The 20,531-nt window shown below is 32.9% G+C and overlaps 1 pseudogene; it reads left to right on the forward strand.

Annotated features, from left to right (window-relative positions):
- The first annotated feature begins 7,029 nt into the window (after positions 1-7,029).
- LOC148803341 (uncharacterized) lies at positions 7,030-19,840 on the forward strand (annotated as a pseudogene).
- The last annotated feature ends 691 nt before the right edge of the window (positions 19,841-20,531 follow it).

The following is a 20,531-nucleotide window of genomic DNA, read 5'->3' on the forward strand; positions in this document are numbered from 1 at the left end:
AAAAAAAAAAATGTACCTAGCAAGAGATCAATAACCAAGTTAAAAAAAAACAAATTCAAAGTTGAACTACTGAAGATAACCAAAGAGTCATGTTAAGTGATTTCTTACTATGTTTTATTAATAAAACTGGCAAATTTCTTAAACTACCTTTATGGTTTAGCTAATGGACTAACTCACTCTTACTATTTACATATTGTCTTAACGTACCTTTACTGTTTCTAACAATCTTCTAAAACTTCCCTTGCCATTAACTTGCCATCTCACTCCGTTCACATGTGACATCATGTAACTAATATTTTTTTAAATTCCTAAAATACCCTTCCTATGAACTGTTCATCGTCCTCAACCTTGAGACGAAGAGAGCAGAGCGATGGTGGCAAGAACCCCTTTTCCTTCCAATTCCTCTCTGTCCTGTCACTGTCTCCATCTTTCCCTTTCTCCCCTCTTCCTTTCCATCTTCCTTTCCAATATGATATGATCCACTTACCATGGGCTATGGCTTTGGCTCTGTCTATTTTCGGATTGTCTAACTCCTTCCTTTCCCATCCATACTCTTCTTCTTCTAGCCTCATCCGCTTTTTCTTTCCTTAACCAGCTTCTCCATTTCTTTGTGTTTTTCTTTCTGCATTTTCAGAAATAGAGCATGTGCCTAGTTGTTGAAGCTACCAGTTTCTGAACTAGAGCAACCCAATTGATCCATAAATTGGGTTCACAATCCTTCCACAAGCCTCGTACAGAGGGACCTGAATATTGTTGTAATCAGGAAAAAAAAAAAGAATAAAGATGTTTAGTAAATTAAACAAAATAGAGGATCAAAACGCACTAAAAGAGACAAAAGGGATGGAAAAGATGGTTACTAGGAAGAAGATGTTTGGGGCTGACATTAATGAGGTTCATAAGAAGCATTTGCCCCTAGTCCCAAAAGGAAGAATAAAAAGTGCTAGAGAAGAAGGAATCGACGACTTTCTGCAAGGTTAACTAGTTTGGCATCTCGACAACCTTTGTTTCACCTCCTTGAATGACTTTGAACAACTTAAGCTCATGCTTGCAAAGATCATGAGAGGTGGTTTGATCAGGCAAGAGCTCGCAAATTTGAAGAAGTAGGCTACAACTTAGATTTAAAATGTTGCAACTAATTTGAAATCTCAATTTTGTTAAAAAAATATTTTTCAAGTAGTTTTCTTTTATCTCATGTTTCTTTTTGCTATCTTGGATGTTAATATTTGGAGTTACCTTGGCTATATATTCATAAAAAATCATCACTCTGACAATCTTTGTCATCATCATCGTATCAAGGGAGTCGTTCTAATGCACTTGCCCACACCTACTCGGCTGTAATGCCTCGATACCAACCTTTTGCATCTCTGAGACACCATCACAAAGCTGTTAACATCAGAACTCCGGCGAATAGACCGGTCCCGCTCACATTCAAGCCATGCATAATATTCAAGTAAAGGGTGTATGGCCTCGCATGTCGCGCTAGAGTCGCCATAGCGGCTTTCATCCTCCTTTTGAAAATGGTGGCAATGGCACCAAGTAACGATCACTTTGAACTTCTGCTTCTTCTCCGTTTGCCGGCAATGATGTCGTACAGATCAGCACCTCCTTTGTTGTCATCAACAGTGTCGCATCTTCTTCCAGCATGACTCTTTGTGACCTCTAGACTATCAAAGAACCTACAGCGGGAAAGGAAGATGGAAGGGAAGAGGAAGGGTAAAATTTTCATCAGTTGGGTTTTATTTTCAAAATTCAAGGAATAGTGGAGAGAAAATTTGATATTTTGTTTCTTTCCCATAGCACTTAAGAGTGATGTTAATTGTCAAAAACATAGTAGGGGTAGTTTAAGACAATATGTAAATAGTAAGAGTAGAGTTAGTCAATTAGCTAAACCATATAGTTAGTTTAAGAAATATACCCTAACAAAAACGAGAAAAACTTGATAACTCATGGAAAGGAGCAATGGTTTCTTTAGAATTTTATATAAGAAGAAGATTCATTTATTTGTAAATTTGGGTTTTGACACTAGTTTGGGTCCAAGATAGGGTTTATATTTAGGTTGGTCCTTAACCTAACCCAATCCATCTAATTTACAGACCTACTTTATTAGAAAGAACCAAAATGGAATAATAGAGATTTAAGAGGAAAAGAGAGATTTAATTTGTTGAACCAAATTAATTCATGAAACAAGTATATATTAAATTAATAAAAAAGGAGAGAGTAGAAGATTGGTTTACCCCATGTACTAATATGGATTTTGACGTTAGTTTGGGTAGCTGGGGTTCATATTTAGGTTGGCCCTAACCTAATCCAATCCATCTAATTTACACCCTTACGTTATTAGAGAGAGCCAAAAGAGATTAATAGAGATTTAAGAGGAAAAGAGGGATTTAATGAAAATGAGATGTTACAAACACTGACTATCATGGAGAGAGAGAGAGAGAGAGATGTCTTATTAGAGAGTACGTATGGATTTTCTGAGAGACAATAAAGACACATAAGGGTTTTAATTTTGACTTGTTAAATTTTTAATGATCTAACTTAAAAATAAACATCCACATGAGAAAGGAGGGGAGGAGGAAGTATATGTGAGGTATATGGTGAGAGCTCCCCTCACCTCCCCTCTTTCTTCTTTTTGTTATATATATATATAGATAGATAGATAGATTAGTCAAAACCCTATGATGCGGGGGTTCTGATCAATGGTGAAAAAAATCACAAAGAGGGCGGACAAGTCAAAGACCCAATAGGGGTAGGTTAGATTGCCATCTTTACTTCAGTTTTCAAATACATTATAGAAAATACAATTGAAAAGATGAAAGGCTGGTTGGCATCAGGTTGAGCCACTATAGGTTTAGGTTTGGTTTGGAAACTATATGTCATTAAGTTGGGTTCGAGTAGAAATGTTGGAGAATCGAGTTACAATGAGAGCAAACCTGTATGGAATCTGACTTATTTTTCACTATTTTAAAATTGAATTTAAATCGATTTTAAATTAATAATTTTTACTTTTATGAAATTTTAATTATTTAGTAAATTGTTATAATGTGTAATTTAAATTAATGTATTATGCTAAGTTTATTATTGTTTAAAATTTTTAATAATGTTATTATTTGTTATTATAAATTAAGTATAATATCTTTGTAATTAAATTTAACTATTATTGTTAAAATTAAAATAACAACAATTTTAAATTTTCTATTATGTTAATCATTTTTAAATGGAAATTAAATGAATAATTTTATGAAAACATTAGTTAAGTAACTAAATAGTTTTGTAAGCTATTATTATTAATTAATTTTAACAATATTAGCACGGGTAATGTCAACACATGGGACCCATATTGTATGTTATACCCGTAAATAGTTCAAATTATCTCTCTCTAATTGACCCATGTAAATGAATAAAAGTAATTAAGGGAGTATTTAGAAGAAAACAAGGGAAGATTAGAGAGAGATATTTTAGGTAATTGGGAAGTGGGGACTAATAGGAGCAAGGAAATCCTTGATGATGTGGAATAATGTGAGGTGGAAAGGGGTAATGGAGAAGGAAGAGAGAGAGTTGAGGAAGTAGGAAATGGGAAAGGGAGAAGAGAGAAGCATGCTGACATGAATTGATTTGTTATATATATTGTTTAGATATGGTGTAGTAATTACAAGGGAAAATTCCTGATTAGTACCGTGTACTTTGGGCATACTGACTCTTTAGTCCCCGAATGTTAAAATGTGACAATTCAGTACCCGAACTTTCAAAACGTGTCAATTCAGTACCTGTTGTTAACCAGCTACAAACCTATCGTTAACTAGCTGTAAACCAGCTGTTAGGTAGCATTTGAAAAAGATACAAATTCCCTTTAAGTGTCATCTAATTTTCTTTATAAACCATCTAAATGTTGACAAAAAATTAACAGTCCCAAATCCTTGCCTCTTCTATTCAAGAAAGTTGGGGTCATGTATTAGTGGGCATTCTGGTGACCCCAACATTTTTAAATAGAAGAGACAATGATTTGGGATCGTTAATTTTTTGTCAATGTTTGGATGGTTGATAAAGAAAATTAAGATGGCACTCAAGGGCATTTGTGTTTTTTTCAAATGCCACTTAACAACTAGTTAATGACAGGTACTAAATTGACACGTTCTGAAAGTTCAAGTACTGAATTGTCGCATTTTAAAGTTCGAGAACTAAAGTGTCACTAGGTGCAAAGTATAGGGTACTAATCAGGAATTTTCCCTAATTACAATCCACACTTGGGGAAACTAGTAAGCATGCACGTGCTTTGCACATGACAATTCTAGATGATGATAATGATAGTAATAACATATCCAAAACTTTCTATAAACTTTTATGTATTTTTTGTTTTTATATTTTATATTTTTTATTATTAATCGGATGTAGATTGCAATCTACATCCAATTCAAATTGCCACAAATTGGTAGGGATGCAAACAGATTGGATCAAATTTGAATCAAGGTATACCCAAATCTGATCCAATACTAATAATAGTAGATCCGATTGCATCTCATAAACATGGATTTGAATACGAATCCAATGAGAAAGTTAGATATTTGGATCTGATCCATTCCAATTTAATTTAAAAAATAATAAAATATTAAAAGAAAATTAAAATATAACAATTTAAATAAAGAAATACAAAAAATACAAATATGTTTTCAACTATTTTCATCCTATAAATACATTTTTTTATAAAAACTGCAATACAAGTAATATATTTATAAATAAATAAATATCATATATATAATATATGTCATATAAATAAATAAATAAATAACATATATATATTAGAACGGTCCAGTTTTTTATTGGATCCTATTATTCGACCCGATCCGATCCATAGATTTGAACTGGGGATATCAGAATTCAGCAAAAAGGATGAAACCATGATCCAATCCATTTGCACCCCTATTGCTTAGCTAGATTCTTCATTTTCTAATGTTCTATTTTTTTTGTGTATATTTTTTTTTGTTCATTTATCAAAAGTGTAAGATTTAAATAAAGTGAATTGAATGTGTTGAAAAGTAATAGTTCAATTTACAATTTAAACCTCACAATTAAATACGAACTAAGTTAAAAAATGAGTATTTTAGTCAAAAGAAAATTTCACAATTTTATTCATATTTTTAATAGTAATGTAAATATAGAATTATAGATGCGTTCATTTTTATTATAGTTTTTTTTTTGTATTTTTGTGTGTAAAACTAATTTCAAAATTTTACACTTACTTTTTGTTTAATATGATAAATATATGATATTATACATGTTTATGAATGTTTTTTCTGCAAAACTTATGCATTTTTTTATTTTTGTATTTTTTTAATTTTTATTATTTATTTATGATGTTAAAGTTTAATACATTTAATCCAAAAGGTGAACTATTTATTATTAATTTTTATATTTCATTTTTGGCTAGTTCTAAATTATGCATTTCATTTTCATTATCAATAGCAATAATTTGATTACATAAATGTGTAATTTTTCTACATTTTTTGTAATTTTCTATATTTATTTATGTTTTAAAAATTTTATTACCTAACTATGACTTCATAGATTGATCAATTTGATTTGGATGGTTGAATTGCTTAATCACCACTTGGATAGAGAATGGTTTTGTTTTTGAGTCAATTTTAAAATATATGGATTTATACTGTTAAAAATATTGACATATATCTAATTAGTATCATTTATTAGTTAAAAATAACTTAAAAATATAGGATTTAATAAGAGAGAATGATATTTAATACCTTAAGTATAAGATTTAATTAGAGGAGATTATAATTGAAGTTACATTTTAAACCCTTATAATTAGAGATGGATTAAATACACAAATATGGGCATTTTAGTAGCCATTAAAGCTAACATTAAAGATATAATAAAGTGACTTTTATACGCTTTCTCAAACAAAGAAATAGAGGGTAATTTTAGTCCAAAAAAACTTCCACACTACATTCACACTTTTATATATAGTATAGATAATGTTAGAGTGGAGTTTCATGGAATAGGAAAGCACACTAACCCAAGATATGGTGGATTTTGCATCTAATGTGATATTATATAGAATAGGAATTTGAAATATAGGGACAGTTCTCAACAAGCGGAAGTGAAGCACTATGGTTGTTTTCCATTATCATTTTTGCCTTTGTCAATTTGTTTGGCAACATGCACACACCCCGAAGCCAGCCAAGTTGACCATAATCCCTTTCTTTTTCAAGTGATCTTCTTTGAAGACTGATTTCCATTTGTTGTTGGCTCATCCAATGTTGCCCCCACATCATCCCCAGTGATTCATCTTCCAACTCTTGATGGCATGGACAATGACCCCCTAACTTCAGACTGACCTGGCCCATCTGTAGAAGTTCAGCCCACACTTTCTCATACACCCTTGATGGCTTAAATAACCAACCTAATTCACTGGGCTAAGATGCTAACCATGTCACCTCCTACCAATCAGGTCCAACCCATTTCCTTGCTGCTTATTCCACGCTTAGCCTGATATATAAACAACCTCCCTCTCATCTGGACAATTTTGTTTGTCCCGCCCTTTAATCCACCATAACACCTACCACTACCTTTGGCTCATGTAGTACTCGACACCCCAATTATAACTTTATCATGATAGGATTGGCCCATGTCTCTCTACCTTCTCATGCATCTGTCGATCCCTCCTCATATGCTTAAGCCCAAAAACATACTTACTAGCTAGTGTCATGCCATGGTATTGAGTTGGCCACTCTTAAGACGACTTGTACTTGGATATTGACTACATTACCACCTGGCAAGACCCCTATTGGTTGTTGTTAAATGTACAAGGTTAATTTTGAGCCCAATGAAATGATGAAGTGTTGTGAAGTGTATTTGGTTGCCAAAGGGTGCACCCAAATAAAGGAGTTGATTATACTGTGATTTATGCTCTAATTACCAAAACCATACAGTCCATGCATACTCTGTTCATCATGACCCAATTTGGTAGTTTTCTCGTTGTGCATGCATATGTTGATGATCTTGTGATTGTTGATAATGACTCTTCTCACATTTCTGCTCTCATGTACTATCTTCGTTGATGTTTCTCTATTGAGGATATTGGTATGCTCAAGTATATTCTTGGGATAGGGGTGTCCATGTCTACCTCTAACATTTTTTGAGTCAGTTTAAATACACCCTTGATATCCTTAAGGACAATGGTATATTGGGTTTCAAGCCTAGTTAGTTTCCCATCGGGCAACAACATCACCTTGTGCAAGTTCCAGCCCATCTAGAATAATATCAATGCATGGTTAGTCACCTCATTTACTTCACAATTACATTTCCAAAAATTACCTACTCTATTCATATTTTTAGCCAATTTATGAATGATTCTCAACAACAGCATTTGGATGCCATCATGTGTGTCAAGAAGTTATTTCTTTACTGATTGTGATTTTCAATATGGGCCTATTTATGATTTAGATTGGGCTTATTGCCCATTCACCTGCAAGTCGGCCTTTGATTATTTCATTACACTTGGGTCATTCTTCGTTATCTTAGAAGACAAAGAAACAAATTATTATGGTTTGGTCTACTATCAAGGCCGGATATTGCATAGTGGTAGCACCCATGAGAAAGTTAATTTAGCACAAGAAGTTCTTTTCTGATCTTGGATTTCCGCATCATCAATCCATGCATTTGTATTGTGACAACAAGGCCTCCCAATACATTAAAAGCAATCTTGTGTTTCATGAGCACACAAAATACATTAAGATTGATTGCCATTTTATATGTAAGTATCTTTAGTTCAAGGCCATTGTTATGGCTTACATACCCACCTAAACTCAATTGACGACCTTCTTATTAAGATTTTTATTCATGATCGGTCTACTTCATTGCTTCCTAAGTTGGGCATTTCCAACCCTCATGCTACAACTTGAGGGGAAGTAATAGAGTAGTAGTTATGTTGGTTAGGTTGTTTGGTCCAATGTCCATGTTTATTGTCTCTCATGAAAGCTACATTCACTTTTGTTAAGTTAGTTATGGAGTCACATTTCATTGTATCTATAATTATGAATGAATATATTTTTGGTTATCTTCTTCCTTGATTCTTTCTTAGAGCCTATAGTATTACATACAAGTCATAGCACAATAAAGAGGGAATGGAGTGGACTAGAACAGGTGCATGGAAACCTTACTAGCCAAGTCATACCATAAAGAGACTATGGTTCACAATTTTTATTTTATGCCTCATGATTGCATGGGTGGATCTATGTAGAGCTTAGTGTGGGCAATTGCCTCCATTGAGATTCCCCACTCAAATAAATTAGTTGGAAGTCAAAATAGAAATTTTAGAAATCTTAGTAGGTTAGGCTATAGCTATGCTAAAATAGATGTTTTAAATAATTACACAAAAGTAGGGCACAAGAGTGCTCTTGAGGAAACTTGAACAAAGAAAATGTTTAAGGGTTTTATTTTTCCACTTGTTGCTGGTGCTAATTTGCCAAAGAAAATAAGTGTAAAAGAAAGCTTAATCAAGGAAAAAAGAAGTAATGAACAACAGGTATGTTTAGTTTCCCTCTCTTTTTTTTTTTCATACTCTATTGTCATTCAATCTTGTCAGTTCTATTATTCTTTATTAAATCTTAAACTTTAATGTTAATGGCTTATTTCTTTTTCTAGTAAACTAATAACTTATAGCTTGCACACATTAAGAATAATGAACAAATGGGATGTGGCTTGCATAATTGGACACATTGAAACCATTGGAACAAGACAAAATCTTTCTCACTTTTTGAATAGCAATACTAATTAGAAAAAGACAAACAATGAGAATAGCAATGCTTAATTTTCCCCCTTTTAGAACAAGACAAATCTTCACTTTTTCACAATTCACAATGAAAATATGACCACTGATTTCAAGAAACAAAAACAATGAGAATATGACCTATAGCTAAGTTGTACCTTGCACATTCACTACAAGTCTCCAATGGGCATTGGTTTGGTCTACTTGGACCTAGTTCCCCCCTAATCAGCCCTACACATTTGTAGCTACATATACTTAATGATGTCTACTTGTAATACTATCACTTTTAATTATTAAAATTCCATTTATTTTTCAAAAAAAAAATTCAATGGGTACAAAGATTGGCTAATAGCATGGTTGATGCTTTAGCCAATCAAGGAGCTATTTAAGAGTAATTGTAATGATTGTATAAACTTGGGAGTGGTAATTTTTGTCCTACCATCCTACTTAAAGATCTCTAGTAAGTTATGTGCATCTTTTTATACTTAATACAAATTGCATATAATTGTAAAAAAAGATATATATATATATATATATATATATATATATATATATATATATATATATATATATTATGCTTGAAGCAAACTTAATAATTCAAGCATATGGTGACCACCAATGAAATGACAATTTATACTTAATACAAATTGTAGCTACTTATTTGTCATTCATTATTGCTTTTTTTTCTTTATTATAATTTCTCTTTATTGTATCACTACTTTCCCTTTATTTTATTTTTGATGTTTATGTTAAGCTTCTAAAATTTTCTTATAACAATACAAATAACATGTTATTTCTAACCCCTAAGAGCTTTTTCTTTGATCATTAACCCCTAAGAGCTTTTTCTTTGATCATTAACTCCTAAGAGCTTTCTAAACCTCTAACTATTTAGAAGCCTGGCATACTACGTTTTGGTCTTTTTCTGTTTGATTTGCAAGAGATCTTAGCTGCCAAAAGACATGCAAAGCCCATTTTGGACTATTTTTGGGAAGCTCCAAGTGAAGCGTTTCAGTTTTTTTTTTTCAACTTGTCTTTGCACAGAAAGACACACAAAAAGGAATGCCTTAACCAAATGGTCTTCAAGCTATCAAGATCTTGATGCAAAAGCTCTGTACATCTTTTGATTGTTAGAGATTCCAAAAAATCTTTCAAAAAAAACTTGCCAAACGGCCCCCTAGTTAAACCGACCATCTTAAGCCATCTTTCAAATCATTTTAACTCTTCTAAGTTTTGTTCATATTCTAATTTGGGTATGAATTAATAAGTACCGAAACAAGCAAGATGAAGGCCTTGTGAACTATTTTTGGTTTGATAAAAATCCTTCTATTCATTAACATTAGTAATAATTTAAGGGTAGACATCAAAATTGCGCTAGAGTAGCATGTCCTTATACCATAAATTTCTATGACTTTAGATACCTAAACTTCATATTGAGAGTGCAAATAGGGTACCCGATTTACAAAAATGAATTGCTTTTGGTTTTATGTTTCTTGTTAGCTATTTAAATTATTTTTACTTTTATGATTTATTTTTTAATGATTGTGTTTTACATTTATAATTGATGTTGTACAATTAATTGCTTATTATTTTCCTTGGATTAAATATTTCAGATTATTTTACTTTTATGCCCTTTATATAAATTATATTTAGATATTGTTTTAACCTACAATTGAGATTATAGTTGAATAAGCCATTTAGTTAATTGTTTTTATCAGTTATAGATAGATTTTTGAAAAAGAAATCAATATCAAAGCCATAATCATCTTCCTAAGAAGCTAATCATAGGGATGATATGCAAAATTGTTCAAAACAATATATAGTTGAGATTAACTTAAAAAATATTCTAGTAGATCCAAGGTTACAAACTAAAATTTTAGATTACCACCCAAATGATCGAGATAAGATACGGAGAGCATAATTACAAAAGGGACCTTATAAACCTTGCTATTATAATTTTCCCTAAAAAAAAATGGAAAAGTATTAAGAATATTTCATTATTCTTGGTTTAATGAGTTTAGCAATTGGTTAGAGTATTGAATAGCAAGTGATGTTGAATTTTTCTTGTATTGTTATTTTTTTAAGCTTGACCTTGGAAAGCAAAGGAGTGGAGATTCAATTGTTACAGAGGGTTTATAAATTGGAATAAGAAAGAAAGGTTTTATATTCATGTTGGAGGTCCAAATAGTGCTAACAACCAAGCTTGGAAGAAATTCTAAGATCTAATGAACCAAAGTCAACACGTTGAATTTGCTTTGTCTAACTAATCAGATTAAGCTTAGAGCATGTATCAGGCTCGCTTAACAGCATCAATTAATTGCATCTAGTTTCTTTTGTGCCAAAGGTTGGTTTTTTGTGGCCATGATGAATCAAAAAGTTCTATTAATCAAGGTAATTTTCTTTAACTTTTCAGGTTTTTTTTTGTTAAAAATAATGAAGAAAACAACAATGTGGTTTTAGAAAATGCTCCTAAGAATCATTAATTAATTGTTCCTAATATTAAAAAAATATTATTAATATGCTACAATTGAAAGTACTAATGCAATAATTGAGGATCTTGGAGATACGTTATTTTCCATTATAGTTAATGGGTCACATGATATATCAAATAAGAAACAAAGGACTATTGTTTTATGTTATGTAGACAAAAAAGGAAGTGTTGTTGAGCATTTACTTGGTATTGTACATGTTAATGATATTATTACTTTATCCCTTAAGATAGCAATTGAATCATTATTTTGTAAGTATGAATTAAGTATATCGAGAATTCATGGACAAGGCTATGATGGTGCTAACAATATGTAAGGAGAGTTTAATGGTCTTAAAAATTTATTTTTGAAAGAAAACCTATCTACTTTCTATATTCATTGTTTTGCTTATCAACTACAACTTACACTTGTTGTTGTTGTAAAAAATCACATTTAAGTTGTTGCACTTTTTAGTTTAACTACTAATTTGTTGAACATTGTTGGAGGTTCATGTAAATGTCATGATATGCTCCAAAAGAAACAAATTGCAAAAGTTAGAGAAGCATTGGAAAATGGAGAAATTCGTGGTGAGTGGGTTTAAATCAAGAAACTAGCTTAAAACAACCTTGTAATATTTAATGAGGTTCACATTATGGTACACTAATGAGTTTAACTCATATTTTTTTTCAGTGATTTATGTATTTGAGATTATTGTAGAAGATGGTTCAAATTCATAACAAAGAGCTATAGCTAAAGGCATTTTAGATCGATGTACTTGAGATTATTATAGAAGATGGTTCAAATTCATAACAAAGAGTTGAAGGACCTTTTAGATCTAGTCCAATCATTTAATTTTTTATTTACTTTACATTTAATGAAAAATGTCTTGAAAATCACAAACTAATTATCACAACATTGCAAAGTAAATATTAAGATATCCTTAATGCTATGAAACAAGTTAAGGTTTCTAATGAACGATTACAAATGATGCAAGATAACGGTTGAAAAGATTTATTGAATGAAGTTTCATTATTTTATGGCAATCATGATATTGACATCCCTAATATAGATGAAACATTTGCAGTTAATGGGAGATCACGACGCAAAGCTTAATAGATTATAAATTTATGCCACTATCATGTTGAGTTATTTTACATTGTTATAGATATACAACTTTAAGAGCTCAATGATCAATTCACTGAGGTAAATACCGACTATCTTCTTTATGTAGCATGATTAAATCTAAATAATGCTCTCTTTACTTTTAATAAGCAAAACTTGATTCTCCTTGCTCAATTTTACCCATGTGAATTTTCTCCAATTGATCTTATCACACTTGATAATCAATTGAAGACTTACATTATTGATATACGCAATGTTATTGAATTTTTAAATTTGATAAGAATTATTGGCTTTCAAAGAATTTAGTTGAGACAAGAAGGAATTTTGTTTATCCATTGGTTTATTTTCTTGTGAAATTAGCATTGATTTTACCTATTTCCATAACTATAGTAGAAAGGGTATTTTTTATAATGAAGATAGTGAAAATCCGACTATGTAATCAAAAAGGAAATAATTAGATGATTGCTTGGTCACATATATTGAAAGAGGTATTTAATAGCATTGATAATGAGTTAATCATGCAACGCTTCCAAAATATGAAAGCTCGTCAAGGGAAATTGTGAGATGTATCTATTTGTCATAAAATGTTTAGAGTGAAAATATTTTAATCTCATTTTTATTTTAATTGCTCAAATATTATGACAAAGTTGATGTTATGATAATGTCTGCTCCCATTGACCAAAGGTCTTGGATCCACAACTTCCTAATTAGAGAATTTCCAGGTAACTATCTTGGTTAGTGGGTGATGGCAATTAAGTACAACCCCTATACATTAATTTGGCTTCTATCCTATTGCTTTGGAATGCATTAATTGTAACCCATTTCATTGATAGTAAGTTATACTACGTAACAATTGTTTATTCCATATAAGAAGTTTCATTAAGATTGATTTTGTGTTATGACAAACTAAATTGCGTAATTATTCAACTTGTAAAATTTAATAAATACTAAAGAGTGACTTAGGGGATCATAGGTGATGAATGAACAAATATAGATTGATTAAACACATTTAGGTGTTTAGGTGATTCTCGCTTTTTTTCGTTTTCATCCCATACAATTTCCACTTTAGAAATAACTTTCTGGTTAAGCTTTTCTCCAAATAGAGTTTTTTCTAATTTCTCTCATAACTCTTGTGGAGAATCTTCCTCCATAACATTAAACACCACGTTATCATCAAGGAGCAACCAAATTGTACTAACATACATCAACTAGATGTCCTACATATCTTCTGGCTATCCATCATTTCCCCTCAATGCTCTAACAAAGTCTTGTCGAACTAAGATGCCTTTCATCCTATTCTTCCATAGGGTAAAGCTACCTTTACCATCAAACCTCTCAATCTAGAATTGAGTACTTTTATCTTTTGTTGCTATTATCTCTTAATCAATTTTACAAACACTCTTATAAATACTAACCTAGAAGTTTTGATACGACTTTGTTGGCCTTACAATGACCACTCACAAGATAAAATTATAAAGTATTTAAAATGAAATAGCAACTAAGAGAATCTAATAGTAACAAATATAAAAAAATCCAAGTAAAGACAAATAGAAGAAAGAACCACTAATAACACAAAGGATTTACGTGGTTCAGCCTTATTGCTTAGGGGTGAGCAAATAGGTAAGTTCTACCTTAAACCAAATGGAACCAACCTTGATTTGGTCTTGAACTGATCCTAACCAATTTGTTATGGTTCCAAATAAATTGACCCTCAAGCCAATTTCAAGGTCTAGGGGTTTATCCTATTTGAACCAAATTAACCTATGTTTACCCCTATTACCGCTTACATCTACGAGAGAAATGAAAACCATTATTCATTATAAAAGAAAAGGAGAAATAGTATAGATACCTCATGATTCAACCCTAACCAACCTTTAACTCTTCTACACCTATTCTCCCTTTCCTATCTAAACTTGAGGAACAAAACTAAAGAAAAGAACTCACTCTTAGACCAAGAGCAGTTCTCCTCCTCTCAACCTCTTTTTCTTCTTATCTCTCTTAAACCCTACATAAAAAAGAAACCTTTATATATAAAGCTCACCTTAACCTAAAGGAGGGGCCACACCTATTGTTAGATTATAACCTAATCCAATGGTTGAAAAATAAGACACATCCACAACAAAAAATCTATACAACCATTTGACTCATGAACTAACTTGGTAAGAAAATATCATTTCTCCACTTACCCACTTAGCATATTTATTATATTTTTTTGTAAAATCCTACTCAGCATACAAATAAAGTAATAACCGAAGAGTTATACAAGCTACACAAAGGAAATTTTTTCTCTAGAGCTCATTACCTTAGTAACATATAACATAGAACTTCTTGCAACAACATGAGCCACAAATACACAAATTAAACATGGCTAGCTAACTAGGTAGATGCATAGGCAAGAGAATAAGTATAGAAACAAAAAGCAACACTCATTCCATAGTTGTTAAAGTAACTTTCTTTGCCATTTGTTCCATTTTTTCTTGTAGCAATCAACCTCCTTGAGGTATTTAGATTGATAACAATCGTTAATCATCTGCATTGCACTCAAACCTCCTCTAGATCAATCTTATCGAAAAGATTATTGACCTCTTCATCACTACACATAGTATGATTGACTATTCCCTTGTAAAGATGAATCTTAATGTCTTTGGAAGAGTTCACAATGCTATCGAAGAACAAGATTCTATGAAATAAGGATCCCTTTCACTACAAACTACTTGTTCATGCACCACCAAGTTAAGAAAAAGCAAAAAATAGGAATTATGTAATCATGTACGATTGTTAACAATAAGAAGTTGGATTTAGAGGTGTAAAATGGGTCGTGTTAGGATGGTACGACACAACTCGCGTGTAGCCCGTGCAAAGTGTAGGCCAGGTTGTGCCGGCTCGCGGGCTGTCCCAAGGTGTGTCTCCCTCCCATGGGATATTTCAGGTTTGGTCCGGCACGACCCACGGCCCGAGCTCGCGTGGGCCCGTGTAAGGCCGGGCAACGGGTCGGGTTGATCCGTGGGCCAAGCCTTGGGCCAGGCCGGCCATGGATCAGGCCAAAGTTATTTATTTATTAAGTTGAAAAAAACTTAAAATTTAATTTTATATGAATTGCTTATATATACAATAATTAAATAAAATAGTATAATAAAATTGAAAAAATGGTTTATTTTATTAATATATTATATACGATATATTATTGTATATTATAATTTATATAATATATTATATATTATATATAAATATATAAAATATATATGAGCCATGCCATGGGCCGAGCCGGGCCAGCTCGTAGGCCACAGGCGGCACGGTATGACAGTGCGGGCCATGCTAGCTTGGCCCACTGACCTGAAACCCCAAGCTTGGCATGGCCTATATAATCGTGATGGGTTACGACATGGCCCAATTTACACCTCTAATTGGATTCCTATCCAACTTTTAGTGATAGAGATAAACCCAGCTAGTTGATTGAGTTCGGTCATAACTCTTATTCTATTGTCATTGTTTTACTTAGACTCTAACAATGTACTATGAATATACATATTAATGAAATCCATACACCACACCGACCATCACTATTTCTTCCAACTCTCCCCCCCCCCTCTCTCTCTCTATCTCTCTCTCTCTCTTATTGTTTGATAATATCAGAGCCATGGCATTATCATCCTCCAACATTGGTTCCACTCTTTCCCCTTTTACTACTTCTTCCTCTACATCCTGATCTAGTCTAGGCTCCATCACAATGCCAAACATTTCACACTTTCTTCCAATAAAATTAAATGGTGACAATTACCTTTCATGGAAAGCACAATTCATTTCTATATTCAGTCTACATGAGATTGAAGGTATAGTGGATGAATTGACTTCTTGCCTAGCCAAGATGATTCTAGATCTAAATGACTCAACTAAATAAATCATCGATCCAAAATTTATAACTCGGAACAAGTTTAATCAATTAATACTTAGTTCAATCAAAAATTGTGCCACATCACCACACCTGCCACATGATCAGACTCCATCACATGAAAAAAAAACACTTGAATAACCAATCACACCAAATTTCAGCCCTACGTGCCTTGATTTTTCCATTCATCCATCAAAGATTCTATTTTGACGAATCTAATACTACAATACTTCTTAAGCTTAAAACTTGCAATCCATACGTCCCTGACATGATCAAAGCCTCCCAACAGCCTTGTAATTCAAATCCATACCGTTTCACCAAAGTCCAACCTAAAATTCCCTCATTTAGCCATCCATCAAATTAAGATTTTTTCTGAGCTCTCCCATTAGCCGAGGTACCCACAACCTAGATTCTCATGATTCCCACACCTAAAGAGACATTAGACAATCCCATTAGACTCCAAAGATTGTAAGATACCCATCCACCAAATTTCAATCCCAAAAATACCAATTTTTTCCCTTATCTAGAAGGATTCCAAATCAATCACTCTTATTACCTACTACTCTCAAAATCTTATATCTCAATCATGAAAACACTCCCAATACACTCAAATCTTACCAAAAACTTCATTATCCTAATTGACCACCCAACAAATTTTAGACCTAAAAATGTCCACTTTGCATTCCTTACAAAAAGATTTTGAATCGACTTCTTTTATTGTTCGTTATTCTTAAAATCTTAGATCTCGATTATGACACCTCTCCCAATACACTCAAACCTCACCAAAACATTTTCAACCTCTTGATCTATTATCCATCCAATTTCAGACCCAAAAATACCCATTTTTCCCTTCATCTAGAAAGATTCTAAATCAACTACTTCCGCCACCTATGGTTGTTAATGGGTCGGGTCTGACCCGACAGACCCGATGGACTTGAACTGATTGGGTCGGTTTTGGTTCTAGGATTTAGAACCAATGGGTCGGTTTCGGGTCCTTATATAGGGATCCCGATTACTATTGGTTCGGAACCGGTTCCACCTAGTCCAGAACCAATTCATACCCAACCCGATATATATATATATATTGTATAATATATTAAATAAATTATATATTAAACATAAATATTTATTTTTTATTTATTATAATCAAATCTGTCAGGTCAGATCCAATTGTCCTAGGAACCAATCGGTTCGGTTTCGAATCCAAAAATTACAAACCCTATCAGGTCCGAGTCCTCAACATTTCATGTTGGGCCAGTTCTGGTTCCGGTTGGTTCTAACCCAAACCCAACCCATTGATAGCCCTACCGCCACCTACTACTCTCAAAATCATAGATCTCGATCATGACACCTCTTCCAAGACACCCAAACCTCACCAAAACCTTCATTAGCATCCTTATTGCCCACCCAAAAAAATTCAGACTTAAAAATATCCATTTTACCCTCCTTACAAAAAGATTCCAAATCAACCACTCTCGTCACCTACTACTCTTAAAAATCAAAGTCTCTATCACAACACTTCTCCCAATTCAAATCTTACCAAAACTTTCATCAACATCCTAATTGACCATACAACAAATTTCAGACCTAAAAATGTGCATTTTGCCCTCCTTACACCTATCAAGCATGGGTACTCCTAGTACTTTTGATTTGGCCCAGTATCTGGATATTGGCGTAACAAATCATCTCACACTAGATATAAATAATCTGTAGACACATACAAAATACAATGGCTCAGATCAAATATGCATTCGGAATAAAACAAGTTTTTCCATTGCTCATGTTGGTAATTCTTCCTTTACTTATAATAATTGGCTATTCAACTTGAAATCAATTTCTCATGTTCTTGATATTGCTCAAAATCTTCTTTCTATAAGTCAATTTGCTCAAGATAATGATTGCTACTTTGAGTTTTACCCTACTTTTATTTCTTGTTAAGGATCGATCCTTGGACATTCAACCTAAAATCCATTTTTCATGTTCTTGATATTGCCAAAAATCTTCTTTCTATAAGTTAATTTGCTAATGATAATGATTGTTACTTTGAGTTTTACCCTACTTTCTTTCTTGTAAAGGATTAGTCCCTGGGGAACCTCCTTCTTTAAGACTTCAATAAACGTGGACTTTATCAATTATTTACTCCCAATGCATCCTCCTGTAGTTCTTAGTATTCATCCTACATTGGAGAAAATGCATTAATCTATTGTTGGCATTAAAGATTGGGTCATCCAACATTTAGGGTTGTTTAACATGTTTTATTCACTTTTCAGCTTCTAGTTAGTGGTTCTTTTTCTTCTTTTTTGTCACGTTTGCCAGGTTTCAAAAAAACATTGGCTTCCATATAAGCATTTCCATATCCTCTCATCATCCATTAGATTTAATTTATTCAGATATTTGGAGTCCTTCCCCTGAACCATTTGTTTATGGTTACACATTTTATGTTTTGTTCATGGATGACTGTAGTAAATTTATTTGGTTTTCCCTATTGCAATTAAGTCTAATGCTTTGCCTACTTTCATTTAGTTTAAATTACAAGTTTAAAATTTGTTCTCCTTTAAAATAAAGCAATTTCATTCCGACTAGGGTGGTGAATATCATTCACTTTCTTCTTATCTTGCACAACATGGTATTATTCATCAGGTATCCTACCCTTACACTTATGCACAAAATGGGGCCCCTGAATGTAAACATCATCATATTGTTGAAACCACTCTTACTTTATTATCTCATGCTCATATGCCTATCTTCTACTAGGGATGATGCTCAAACTACTACTTTTCTCATTAATAGGATACTTACACCAATGTTGTCTAACATTTCGCCTTATAAGAAATCACTTGGTCATTCCCCTGACTATTCTCATTTAAAGGCATTTGGGTGTGCCTGTTATCCATTTTTATGACCATATAATAAATATAAGTTTGAGTTTCATTCTTCTTAATGTGTTTTTCTTTACTACAGTTCATCATAAAGGGGGTATAGGTGTTTGCATTTATCCACTGGTTGTATCTTTATAAGTAGGGATATTATCTTTAATGAGAAACTTTTTCCCTTTGTGACTTTTGTTACTTTAGTATAGGTTTCCTCCTCCAATGGTGTGACCATCTCTGCTCCAACACTACAACCTCTCTTACCAGTCTCTCCCTCTCTAATGCAATCTTCACTATCACCTTCTCCATCATTGCCATCATCACCCCTAATCTCTCCTAAGAATCCTCTTTAGAGACCCTAGCTAATTAGTAGCGTATGTGTACAATTGACTCTCTATTGAACCTAGATGCTTCAGTCAAACCTCCAAATATCTAGAATGGAAAGAAATGATGAGCTCTAAGTTCGATGCCCTCCTTAAGAACAACACATGGACATTGGTTCCCTATCACCCAGGTATGAATGTTAAAGGCAGCAAATGGGTGCATCGTCTTAAAGCAAAATCTTGATGACTCCATTCAAAGGTGCAAAGCATGTTTGGTAGAACAAGGATACTCTCAGCAACCTGGTATTGATGCTGGAGATACTTTCAGCCCTATAGTCAAACTAGTCACCATTCAGCTAATCCTTTCTCTTGCTCTCAAATTTAACTAGGAAATCAAATGATTGGATGTCTCCAATACCTTCCCGCATGGTAACTTACAAGAAGAATTCTAGTTCCAAAAACCTTGGGGTTTTGAGCATCCTTCCTTTCCTAATCATGTCTATTGATTGTAACAAGCCCCTTGGACTTGGTTCCAAAAGTTAAGTACGAAATTGCTTTCCCTTGCCTTGTTTGCTTCTAATGGAGATTCTTCTTGGTTCATCTATAAATTTAAGAGTGCTATCATTTTCTTTTTGGTCTATGTTGATGATATAATTGTGACTTATAATAACTCTCAAGTTCTATCTCAACTCTTTTCCTTTCTTGTTGATACTTTTTTCATCACAGATCTTGGCCCCTTTCATTTTTTTTGGGCTAGAAGTGTGTCATTCTTCCACTAGTATTATCCTTTCACAACACAAGTACATTTATGACTTTCTTTGCTGATGCAACTTAGATGGAGTTAAGCCGGTGTCTACACTAATTGCACTCAATGAAAAGATTTCAAAATTTAATGGTACTCATCTTCCCAATCTTTCGATGAATATCACAAAGTATTGTTAGAGCACTTCAGTATGCCACCACGACCCATCCAGATATTGATTTGGTTGTCAATCAAGCTTGTCAGTTTCTTCAGTACCCTACAAATGTACATTGGACAATGAATTCTTTATTGCCTAAAAGGCACTACCGGTATGGGTC

This window comes from Nelumbo nucifera, chromosome 1, assembly GCF_055504915.1.
Source record: "Nelumbo nucifera cultivar China Antique chromosome 1, China Antique-T2T, whole genome shotgun sequence".
Classification (NCBI taxonomy): Eukaryota; Viridiplantae; Streptophyta; class Magnoliopsida; order Proteales; family Nelumbonaceae; genus Nelumbo; species Nelumbo nucifera.